At 44.5% G+C, this 13,150-nt stretch overlaps 1 long non-coding RNA gene across 1 annotated transcript in view; it reads left to right on the top strand.

Annotated features, from left to right (window-relative positions):
* Positions 1–13,150, top strand: part of LOC110394632 — a 43,292-nt gene that overhangs the window by 15,712 nt on the left and 14,430 nt on the right. The window lies entirely within an intron of this gene.

The raw sequence follows: 13,150 nt of genomic DNA, 5'->3' as shown, positions 1-13,150 counted from the left end.
AGAGCTACCAGGGTCATGTGAAATCATGTGAAATCAGAATACACATCCAAGTAAAAGACTCATTTTTTTAATATCAGCCCATGAACACATGTATGCCCACAAAAAGTGTCAAGAATGAGTGGGTTTGAGTGAACAGGGCAAAAGAGGCACTAGAAAGACAAACTTGGTTGAAAATGCAAGTACTATACAAACAAGTGCGTACACAGATATACATAAAAGCAAAAATACCCCTAATGCTGGTGGTTCTTTTCTCATACCCAAGAAACAGTACAAAGGAAAATGTTGAAATTTGCTTTTTTATCCTAGGGCCTGAATGTAAAGCATGCTAGAAAGTGGGTAGAAAGGAAAATGAAGCTGCATTGCATTGAATAACCCCCAAATGAATTAAAAGCAAACACACCAAAAGGTCAGCAAACAGATAGATGTGAATTCAATTCTTTTGCAATTTCATTTGCAATAAGTCATGCCATTACTAAAAGCACTGGAAAACAGATTCTGAAAAAAAAATATTTTCAGCAAGTGGTGTCTGCTCAAAAATAACATGCATTGTGGTGTTTACATTGTGGCTCCACAGGGCTGCTTCCTGAGCGAAAGGCTTTGAGCTGCCTCCCAGCTTCAGCAGGACAGGATATAGCATATTATTCCCAGGATACCCCAAGGCTACGATGTCTGTTTCAGCCCAGGAGAAGCTAAAAGTGCCAATCAAAATGGCTGTAAACTAGAAGCTCCCAGGTCCTGCTCCGGCAGTTATCAGTCTGCTGGGTCCTCCTCCATCCCCTAAGTTAGCTGCTCACCCACCTCCTGATAGTAACCACAGAGACAATAACCCGGGAGGGAAATCTGAAGAGCAGAGCTCTGAGAGGCATATGGGTTTGCGCACAGCAAGACTGTCCATCAGACCCAATGAAAAGGCATTTTGAGGTAGCATTATGTGCACATGTGCACCATCTGTGCATTATGTGTACATTTAGTATCATACATACTAAATTATCACAAGCTTAAGTCCTAAATTTATATCTATTCAAGATAACTAATGTAGTTGGAAGAAATGAACTGCAGAGGCATGCGGTGAAGTGCATCTGCATTGATGCAATTTTTCACAATCCTTTTCTGCACAGCCTTTACATTTGTCTCTGCCCAAAAAGCCTCCTAACATTCCTCAAACCTCAGCAGTTGTGAAGAACCAGATTTAGCCCAGTGAAGAAAACTGAAGGGTGAAAATTGAGATCTGAAACTGCCTGAGCTCAGAGGAGGCTGCAGCCTCTTGGACAAAGGGATTTCATCCAGAAATATCTCTGGTAAATACCCAAGTAGCAATTGTGTCAGTTCTCATATTGCTTGGGGTCAAAGGAGGAGCACTGTTTTCAGGTTAGACATTAGGAAAAAATTCTTCTCTGAAAGACTGGCAATACATTGGAACAGGCTGCCCATGGAAGTGGGAAGTTCCTGTCCCTGGAGATTTTCAAGAAAGGGGTAGATGCGGCACTGAGGGACATGGTTAGTGGGCTCAGTGGTGGTGAGTCTACAGTTGGACTAGGTGATCTTAGTGGTCTTTTCCAGCCTTAATGACTGTATGTCAGGAAACCAAAACCAGCTTGGGTGGGCATTCTGTTCTGCCCAGTGATAAACTGCCTCTTGTTCAGATGCCCTACCTCTTTGCCTAGGATTTCTGACATAGAAATTCTCATTTTCGGGCAACAGTGGGGCTGGTTCTCTAAAAGCAACAAATCAAGGAGCTAGCTCCTTTCCTATTGAGGTGTTGCAAGTTTTCTGTTACTTGGATGAATTATTCAGGTCACAGTTAGTGATGGGCATGCTCTTGGACACAATTCGCTTCTTCAAAGCACAGTTGGATAATGCAGCTTGTAGTCCCTGGGGGTCCCAGCTACTTCTTGAAGTCCGCTGTAGCCTAGAATTGCCTTAAAAGAGACATTAGACCTAATTCAGAAAGGCAAATTTAGTCCAATATTCTAAATGCAACTACCTTGTTGTAAGCTGCAGCTTTAATTAACTTGAAGTACATTATTATGAAAGACAGCAGTGACAAACTACTAAACAACCTCCCCCCTCCTGAGGATTCCACAACGCAGAAACCAACCTAATGCTTAACCTTGCCAGTCACAGCACTCTATTGACACAGGCAATTATAGGTAATCATAGCAATTACTAATAAAGCGCTATCAAAGATAATGGAAAAGGGGCAGTTTACAACGCCTGCTTAAGATGATCCAAGGTTGTGGCAAGATGTGACCAAGAATGACAGCTGTGCTAAGTGCCAAGCCTTTCTCAAGGCCTGGCTGTGGTCTGCGTGGCAGAGCTGGAGCCAGGGACGTCATGGCGGCTGCAGCTCCTCACAGGGAGTGGAGGGGCAGCGCTGAGCTCTGCTGTGACAGCGACAGGGCCCGAGGGAACGGCATGGAGCTGTCAGGGGAGGGGCAGGTTGGGTTAGGGAAAGTGGGCATTGCACTGAGCTTGCCAGTGTTCAAGAAGCAAATGGACAATGCTCTTGGACGTAGAGTCTGATTTTTGGGTGGTCCTGTGTGGAGCCAGGGGCTGGACTCTATGATTCCTGTGAGTCCCTTCCAACTTGGGAGATTCTATGGTTCAAGTGCAGGTGCTCAGCAGGCCCCTAGCTCCCTGGCATTGCCCCTCCAGCTGGTCTTTGGTCCCTGCTAAGCAGGAGATCTCGCAGCTCCCCCAGCCCTGCTGAGCTTTTTGTCCACAAGGCTGGATCCTGACTAACACAGAGCAGTGGGAATTGGGTGGATCCTCACCTCCAACACCAGGCATGTTTGCAAAGGTGAAAGATCAAACTGCTGGGCCTTCTACTGCGGGTCACCTCTTTAAATGGCCATGTGGGAATGGAGAAAGGGTGTTTTTCAGGCTGACCTGCTGCTTTCAGAGGTTTGCCTTTTACCTCAGCCTCTGATTGATTTCCCACACTCTACATTAAAATATATATATAAGAAAATGGTAGCTCATGTGAGGGTGACAAAGATCAGCAGCAGCAGTCTCTATCCCGAGGAACAGCTCATATGCACTCCCGTGACTTCTGTCAGAGCAGCTACATTAAGATGGATGTTTCCCTCTGTGAGAAGAAAACAAGTTTTTTTAATCTGCTGCACATCACTTATTTAACCAGCATTCATCTAAAGCACTGGTTCCCATGGCCTTGGGGGTTATCCAGTGGGGAGTCCCTCTGAGGACACTGACACCAGCACAGAGGGTAGGCAAAGAGCTTGCCACCTGGCCCACGTTGTGGGGATGGGAGTTGCATAGGGTGCAGCAGAGGAGATCAGCCTGAACAACAGCAAAACTTACCTTGTTTGGTTTGTTATATTAAATGCACATAAAGGAGAAGAGTCCTAGCAACACGCAGGGAAGAAAAAAGTTCAGCCTTGGCCCACAAGCAAAGCAGGGAGTAAAATTAATGCTCCCCTACCTGTCTTCTAACGTTACTTACTGATCCTCTGAGCTGGACCCTGGCTCAATTCCCAGTATATGTAGCTTTATTTTTTCCTGCTGCACAGTCCCAACTATTTGTAGTCACAGGTTAAAGCAGATATTATTGGTTTTGCAGTCTCCTGTATATTGCTACAGAAGAATGAGGATTCAACACAGTACCATCTACGTGTTGCTGAGCACAGAGCAAATTCCCAGGGCTTTTTATTGGATTTTTCTATCTGGTATCAGGCAAATCACCCACAGGGATGAAAATTGCTGCAAAGTCCAAGAGGAGCAAAAGTTTCACAGTAAACGGCTGGATCAGTTCCAATAGGAAGACTGGAGCGCCGCCAGGCTGCCATTCCCCAAGCAATGATGGCTGGCATTTGCAAGCCAGGTCCCAGCAGTGCCAACTCAGGGCGACCAGCTGGCGGTCACTGCAGCACGCAACAGAGTAGGAAGAGTCATACAGAGCCGCTGAGTATGTGGCAGGAGGGCAGGAAGGAAGAGCACATCGCAGAGCAGCAGAATCTCCTTCCAGTCTGTGCACACAGAAACCACCATTCAGTTACAGAAAGCAGCATATGTGAGTACTCAGCTGCATGGCCCATGCATGAGCATAAATGGTCATGATATCTAGCTTGAAACAAGGGCTGGAGAGCCTTTTAAAACAAACACACTAGAAAATCCATAAAACAAAACTTTAAAATTGAGCATATGCTGGCAGTGTTTTTCATGACTTGCATGCTGACCAACTGTGTTTTGAGGGATGCTTTGTGGGAAAGGAGGAGCAGCCATCCTGTAATGTCCCAGCAAGGATAAGGAAGGCCATGAACCCTGAGCAGCGTGCATACTGCGGTACACACTCATACAGATTTGAGACTAGCTGTCAATGAATTACCCTGAACAACTGAGGCATCTTATCCACCCTGTGAAGCATCACTGTTATGAATATTGCTATCATTAACGTGACCACACACTGCCAGCAGGGACAGCATACAGTGACTACTTCCAAACATGCCGCATTTTCATAACATTGCTTTGAGGTTGACCAAGTAATCCTCTTCTGCAGGACACACTAGGAACTGCTATGAAATCCAAGTTTAATCTGTTCTAGTAATACAGAAGTCATGTGTGAGCAGCTGGAATAAAGCAGTTTGAGAGTAGAGCTCTGTAAACCATACTATCATAGAATCACCATAGAATCACAGAATGGCTCAGGTTGGAAGGGACCTTGCAGCCCACTCAGTTCCAACCCCATGCTGTGGGCAGGGCAGCCCCCCACCAGCTCAGGCTGCCCAGGGCCCCATCCAACCTGGTCTTGATCGCCTCCAAGGATGGGGCACCCACAGCTTCTCTGGGCAGCCTGTGCCAGTGCCTCACCACCCTCCAAGTAAAAAATTTCCTCTTTACATCTAACCTAAATCTCCCCACATTTGCTTTAAAGCCATTCCTTCTTGTCCTATCACTATCAGACCATGTAAGAAGTCACTCTCCCTCCTGTTCATAAGCTCCCTTTAAGTACTGGAAGGATATGAGACATAAACCACTTTGCCAGGCAGTCCCTTTTGACAGGGCATTTCCTGAACAGGATGAGGAACCAAAGTTAAACTCCTAGAGATCTATCAGCAGTTCTGAGGAACATGAATAATATCCAGGGCATGGGCAAGGAAGGATACAGTGCTTTTCCTCTAAGCTTTCTCTACAAATATTTCTGACCACTACCAGCATGATGGGTGTAACTTAAAATATGCTGGATGAGTAGACCAAACATATGGAAGAGCTGTTTACTTTAGCCTAATGGCAAGTTTATGCTTTCAATCTGTGTAGCATTGCTTTGGACTTAAATCTCAGCAAACAGCCCTTTTTTTCCGGACAGCCCCTCAGGTTGCTTTATCTACCTGTGAGGGAAGCACCCCCCTTCCTCCCTTCTCCACAGCATGTCTGTCTGCAAAAAATGAGGATATTCAGACCCATAAAATACTTTGCAGTCGCTAGAGGAAGCACGCAGTGTAACTCTGCACTGGAGAGTCGTCAGCAAGTAAGCATGGCTCTGCTATCTGACTCACTCAAAGAAACAAACTAATCCCTACTAGACCTCACACAGGAGGTCTTGTTATCATCTCTGGAGAGGTTTGGAGAAGAACATGTCAATGATCTCCTATAAACACAGCTCCCACCAAGGAGACAGTGAGACTAGCAGCCTGCTGGTGTGAGGAAAACAAGGGCTAAACCTGACCCACATGTTCATTATTTCAAGTCACATTCCCACCAGCGGTGCTGAAGTTCAAGTTTACCTCTTCCAAGTGCAGTTGGATCGAGTTAGCACAACACTATTAAGCTGTCTTGTTTCCATAACATCTGCTAAGAAGCAGATGCAGTGGGGTAATGGTAAACTTTGGTGATGTGAAAGCAAAGAAAATTCTAACTCAGAGCCCTTAAAAGATGAGAAGAGATAAAGGGGAAACAAGACTTCCTTGAGGAAGGGATGATGTATGGATATTGCAGTGTCAGGCTACGTAAACACAGCTGCAAATTTCCACGCAGAGTCAAGCTGCTTTATGGGCTGTTTATTATACATCTAGATGGATATCTCTTTATATACTTATTGAAAACAAATACCCACATAAAACACCCTTCTGTAAGTGCTACACAGGCCTTCGCGTAGCAAAGAAATTGCTACAAGTGAGATGAGGGAAATGCCTAATGCAGTATGACAAAGCGTTTGGATTGGAGTGATGACTAGAGGCCAGCCATCTCAACGAAATCCGTGGCACTTAGGTTTGCGTGCGTTACAGCTCAATGTTAACCCAGCACACCATGGTAACAACATCGCAGCATCTGCTGCAGTCCTGCAAGCACTGCCACTGTTGAGTCTTTTACACAGCAGCCTGAGGCCATCCATCATCTGCCAACATGCCAGTCAATGCACGAGGAAAGACAATTATCCAAGCAGATAGCAGCAGTACTGTTTCATTAGACGTGCAATAGAAATTGGCTATAAAGGAAATGTGGAGATAAAACCAAATAAAATCGGATGGCCTGGCAGGGGATCCATCTGGTTTATCAAAACATTTATGGGCTCGGTGTTTCGGTTTGCTTTCCTGCATGCAGCCGTAAGGGAAGCATGGCCAGGGGGATAGGTAACAACTGCTTTCCGTGGTACCAGGTTTTGGACCTTTTTAAGCAAGCTCCTTACAGATAGCTCAAAACTTGCAACCAGCAAGTTAGCAGACTGCTGGTCTCATACCAGTACCTCTCTAACACCTGGTAATCCATGTTCACCTCTATCCTTCCAAGACTCTTGGCTTGCTGTATTTCTTTTCAGCCCGAGCAGTACTTGAATTTCTGTCTGCATCACCTTCTGTGCCCAAACAAGGAAGAGGACAGGAACAAGTAGCCAAGGAATAGGGGCGCGTCTCCTTTCTGGTGGCTAACAAAACTTCACAGGAACTTCACTACATCACAGACTTCTCAGACAGGGGACAGCAGCCATCCAGCATCCTCATACACGGAGAGGAAAGTGGGGAAGGGGAACTGAATGCTCCCTCAGGAAGAAGAAGTGGTGGCAGTAGATGCAAACAGCTTCCTTCTGCTCCTGTCTCCCTCCATGGTCCTCTTTGTACAAGTGGCTCTGGGGAGCACAGTGCTAGGTGCAAGCTGCTGTGGGAGGAGCAGCATTTCTCACAGCTGAATTCTTGCCAGCCTGAGCTGAAGTTCATGAACTCGCTCAGCCTCTGGCCCAAGGCTGAGTTCAGCTGCATCTGTGGTCTGACGAAGCGCTCTGCATACTTGTAAAATCAGTTTCTATTTCAGCTGAGTCCAAGGCAGGAGCTGATTCCTCTTCCTGACTGAAGAATAGGCTTTAAGTTGTGTTTGCTAACGTATTAGAAGGGATTTGCTCTGTTAATTTTCACAAATACCAAGTCCCTTCTGCAGGCATAATATTTATTTGTACAGAAAAAACTGTAATTCGTCTAGGGAACACAGAGCTTCTCTTTTATTTCTCCATTGTCTCCAGATGAAGTGATCACGATCTGATAGCAGACAGCTCTTTATTCAAGTAGACAATAGCACAGTGAGATCTAATGATTGGAAACTTAGCTTGGAAACAAGATGCATTTTTTTCTATTATTCATCACAAACCATTGAGAGCCATTAGCTGCTAGACCAAACTACCACTGAATAACACAAGATCTTCGTTTCTGGATTCATTTGGTTAAAAATACATGTTCCTCTACAAGGAACGCTGTAGCTCTAACAACGTACAGGACTGAAGCAAAAATTACTCTGCAGAATGTTATGACAGGCATTACAGAGGTCAGGCTGGATGATCTAATAGTCCCTTCTGGCCTTAAACACTATGAATTATGGATGTAGGGCGCCTTCTCTGGAGAGCTTCACAATGCTTTGCCAACACCAGGGTGTGATCCACTCCTGTACTCTGAGCCAGCCGCAGGAGCACCCCAGCAACCCCAAAGCTGTGTTATATGGCTTTAGTGGCCACCTCTAAAGAGATAAGCTTCACTCACTGGGGAATTAAATATTTAAGACGAAGAGCTACCAGACTGATGTGGAAGAATTTCCCTTTTACAAACAAGGGCATACTGGCATTACAGGCCGTATCATCTGAGGGCCTGAAACCCCTCAGGACTTCTTGCCTTCCCTGCAAAGGTACCATGTTGCTTTGCAATGGTTGGCTTGGTGACCTCAAATAATAATATGGTGGTGAAACATCCTCTGATTTTTTCATCACAAGAAACAGACTGACCATCTGTCCCACCTCTCTGTCGTACAGGCAACCACAGGGAGAGGGAGGTCTGGGCCCTCCCAGCTTAGGTACTGCCAGACCAGCAGTGCTGCTGGGCAGCACATTGCACGTAGGGGAACACAGTCATGCAGACTCACAACAACAGTAACGTATTGTCATAGTGGGGAATAAAACACTGAGGTGCGGAGTGCTCTGCAGGAAGGATTTGCTTCTGAAAGCCCAAAGCACTCCAGCAAGACTACAGTAGCATAGATTCATAGAATCATAGACTTATTTGAGTTGGAAGGGACCCTTAAAAGCCATCTGCAACTCCCCTGCAATGAACAGGGACATCTACAGCAAGATCACGGTGCTCAGAGCCCCCTCCATTCTGACCTTGAGTGTCTCCAGGGACGGGACATCCACCACCTCTCTGGACAACCTGTTCCAGTGCCTCACCACTCTTACTGTAAAAATCTTCTTCCTTATATCCAATCTCAGTCTCTCCTCTTTTAGTTTGAAAGCATTTTCCCTTGTCCTATCTCAACAGACCCTACTAACGAGACTGACTCTTCTTTCTTACAGATCTCCCTTTAGATACTGGAAGGCCACTCTCAGGTCTCCCCGGAGCCATCTCTTCTCCAGGCTCAACAGCCCCAGCTGTTGAAACCAAATGGTTTCAAGCGGAGATGCAATAGCTTCAGAGGCCTTTTCTGCCTGACAGTGTGGGTTACTCGCCGAAGTCTGTAACACCAAGCTGGTGCATAGACACCGCAGTCACAGTGGAAGGCTTTGCAATCGTAGACCCAGTTTCCACACTGCTGAGACCCTTCCATTATCTCTGTACTTCTCAGATAAAGGAAGGCTGATTGCTCCATTACAAGCATTAATAGTGAAACACACATGCCAAAATTAAGGCTTGAAACAAGTGTAACTCTGGACATTTCTAAGGAAACTAATCGCTGCAGTATCAGAACTGCTGAAGCAAGGTTTGAGAGCAAAGAGCAGGGAATGACCCCCCAGTGCATCATCCCAGGGCCCTGCTCCAACACTGTGCAATGAGGCTGCTGCTCATGGCAAAGCAGATTGCATCAAGCCCCCTGAGGCATCCATCCCTCCACTGCAGTCATTAGACCACACATCCTGTAGGTGGAAAGTAACTGCAGAATGAGCCTGAATGGTGCTCTGCCTTATCCAAACCTGCTGAAGTCAATATTGCCACTAGCTGCAATATTTTTCCAATTAAGCCTGTAGCAAGTGCTTTCCAATGTGCTACTGCATTGTTCTTCACACCCTTTCTCTCTGCGAGCAGTTCCATTGCTTTTTAATATATACTTTACTATTAAGTCTTATTCTGACCCAAGGTAGTGTTTTCAGCAGGCACACATTGTGTGAGCAAACCAGCAACTTAACAGGCTTGTGATTTGCTGCTGCTCTTGTTAAGTAGAACAGAGAGAGCGCTCTCGTTTTCATAAAGCATTGCTACGAAAAGCACAACCTGTGAAAAAAAGTCAGGAAGTCTTTGCTCTGATCAAAGAATTTAGCCTTAGGTCTGCTATGAACCCTTCTGTAACTGAGTGAAAGAAGGGAGATGAAGGCCTTTGCCTCATTGCTGAGCCTTTTTATCTCCTTTTTGCTGAGGATTTCTGGCTTCTGGAAAGGACCGGGTCCCATTTCTTATCTGCAGCAGACTGTGCTAAGGCTGCATTACAGGAGTTATGGGGGTACGAGGCAGGTGGGAGCCATAAGAGCATCAGCTGTATCAGCGGGGATAGGGTTTAATGTTTCAGAATCATTGTGCTGAGGTTCTTCAAGACTTTGGCAAATAGACTGAGCAGAATACTAAAGCATATACTGAAACGCTTCTTTAAATGAGGAAGAAAATCCTCTGAGCTCAACAAAATGTATGTGCTTTGTCTCAGTTCCCTTTGTGCAAGGAGGGGTTCATCACCAATCTATCAGCGATGTGCTGAATTATGGATTGTGGAAGGCACAGCTACCACAACAGTGGAACTCTAAATAGCGTAAATAAAAATATGTGGACAGACACATGTAGCTGAAGGAGTTTTTAATTTAGTGAGGATAACCACAGTACACTGAAATAATTAAATTCACCCCCTCAAAAGTCTTGAAACTAACAGGGTAAAGTCGCCCCATTTCATCCTCTCCCATTTTATGATAATCACGGTCCATCGATGCATCCAGTTTTCAGAAGCAGAATTCTGCAGCCCCTTCTCTTCTTCTTCTGCATCCAAAAGGCAGAAACAACAGCTCAGTCTGAGCACAGTTAGGTCTGCAATATGACACTGGCTTTCTTCCACTCTGTTCCCTTTAAGTCAAACCAGCTGACTGGCTCCGGGATGCCCATCTCTGTAGAGCCTTTTCCCACAGCCTACAAGAAAGGGGAATTGCTTTAGTGGCTGCCTGAATCAGAACAGCACTTCTGGGATTTTTCACCCCCTCTCTCTGTGTGGAAGAGTCAACATAATAGTGCAGCATGACAAGATGTTGAGCCACATTGCCAAGACAACTTGCACACTTTGCATTTTTCCTATTAGAGATGCATCAGTGAGTATGGAACAGAAGAGAGAGAAAATAGTCCTGAGCTGTCAAGCCCAGCCCCAGAAGCCTTTGTGTTTTCATGTTAGCATTGAGATGGAGATTACAATACACCGATGATTTGTAGCACTCAAGTGTTGTAATAAATCTAGCCCCTTATTAAAACTGTTTTCCCAGGAAACAAACAAACAAAACAAAAAACACTACAAATGACCAGACCAAAAGTCCACCAAGTGCAGAGGCAACCGTAACCCTAAAACCAAAACTTCCTTTCAGATCCCTCCTCCTTGCTTTTCTGAGTTATTCCTCCAAGCTGCAGTATCAAAAATTGTAGGTTCCATTCCTTTTCTTAATACTAGGAAGAAAGAGATGTTAAATGATGGACGCTTTGAATACATTTTCAGATGTTTATATTTATTCTGAACTTAGAGCTGATTTTAGACAAGCTTGCCCAAGCTTTTTTAGTTCAAAAATTATACTAAAACTCAAATATGTGAATAACTACTGAGCTGGTATTTCTGAAAACACTTGTAAGAACTATTATAATGAAACACGCTTCAGTACCAGGCACCTACTTGAGTTGAATTTTATACGACTTTTGGCTGGTAAGGACGAAAGGGCAACAATTTACTACCAATAGCCATCCAGCAAGTGGATCGAAGAAGAAAACTCTTTGATCAAGAGAGAGGACAAGAAAATTCTCTCTCTGAATATTTTGGAGGATGAAAATTTGATATCACGGTTCTTTACCAGGGAAAGGGTTTTTGTACTTTATCTTTGCACCCCTCCAAATCCGATCTCTCCCTACATCCAACGCAAAAGAGAGCAGCATGAATCAGAGCCACGATCTGATTGTTGCTCCTTCTTGTTGCCCTTGAGCCCTTTCGATTTGCAGGGAGTGAGAAATGAGTTGCTCATTGCTGAGTAACATTGTGACCAGGATGAGCCTTTCTGGCCGCTCCAAAAAGCACAAATCCATCCCCTCACAAACTGAAGGCAGTTCATTCTAAGCCTTTTTAATTGTAAATGAAGTGTGAGATTATGGGGAAGGAGTACTGTATGATGTCAGGTGAAAATTGGCTCGATAATTATAAGTCAGAATAATGGGATTACCCTGAGAAAGCAAAGTATTAGCATTTAGCCATTACACAAACTACTGCTTTAATACTGACACAGTCAACTTAAACCCTTTAGGCCATTAGAAGAATTCACTCTGGGCGCTCTTGTTTTCAAGCAAATAACAAAAAGATATTTGGATTAACTACCCCACCCTCGCTGAAGCTTTTAAAATGCTGCTAATGTGCATCAGGGCTTTAATAACCTGTGACCTGTACTGCAGATGTTTGCTTTTACATGTCTACAAAATACAACCATGCGTTGGGTGATAAGCTACTCTCCTGGCAGAGATGAGGTTATTGGCTTTACTATTTTGTTGGATTTCTGATTGGACTTTTCTAATCCAGTATACTCTTTTTATAAAGGTTACATCAGGAAAACATACGCATTGCAGAACTGTGTTATCATCTACAAATCAAACCTTGGCTGTGAATCATGAACATCATACCTACTCGAGAAGAGCAAACATATGTATGTATAGGGATATGACAAATGAGTCCTTCATATTCATCTTGACAATTAATCTGGGGGATTTGCTTCCATTATATGGACACAGGAGAAAAAGGACAGGTCACAAGTTGTTTTCCAATGCAACAGCCCATTTTAGCCCCAGCAGAACAGTCAGGCTGAGATTTGCCAGGCACGCTCAGCAAGCAAAGGGGAGTATTTTCCATTAGCAAGAAAATTAATTGGAGGCTTGTTTTGAAATACAGCTGAGCAAAGAGTTACCCTCTGTTGAGATTCTGACTCCTGCACTGAACCATATTTTTCCACATAAACTTTCCTGCAAAAATAGCTTTTTCTCTGATAACTGTTTAAATATAGAATGCTGTGAAGGAGAGCAACTTTTTCTGAAGTAAATCACTTTTTAGCAAAACACTTTCTCTTTTGCCTTGCTTTTCAATTAAAAACGGTCTCCCAAACCACCTTTTTAAAGACCATAAAGTGAACTCTGGAAATGTTGGGATTTGGAGGAGCAGAAAGGGTCTGCATTAGATTTTCTAAAAAAGAACAAAGAAGTTGATTTCTCAGAGAAAAAAATCCTTTACACTTCCCTTCAGATTCACTACCATCTCTTTTCTAATTCAAAGTAGATTTTAAAGAAGAAAAATTTAGTTTCCACGCTCTTCAAACTCCTTAGAAGCATTTCTTGAAGAAGTGATGCTTTAGGGCACTGGAACAGGCTGCCCAGAGAGGTTCTGGAGCCTCCTTCTCTGGAGGTGCTCAAAACCCACCTGGACACTTTCCTGAGTGACCTGCTGTAAGGGAACCTGCTGTAGC

Source organism: Numida meleagris, chromosome 2 (assembly GCF_002078875.1).
Source record: "Numida meleagris isolate 19003 breed g44 Domestic line chromosome 2, NumMel1.0, whole genome shotgun sequence".
Taxonomy (NCBI): domain Eukaryota; kingdom Metazoa; phylum Chordata; class Aves; order Galliformes; family Numididae; genus Numida; species Numida meleagris.
This window is presented reverse-complemented; position numbering and strand designations above follow the sequence as displayed.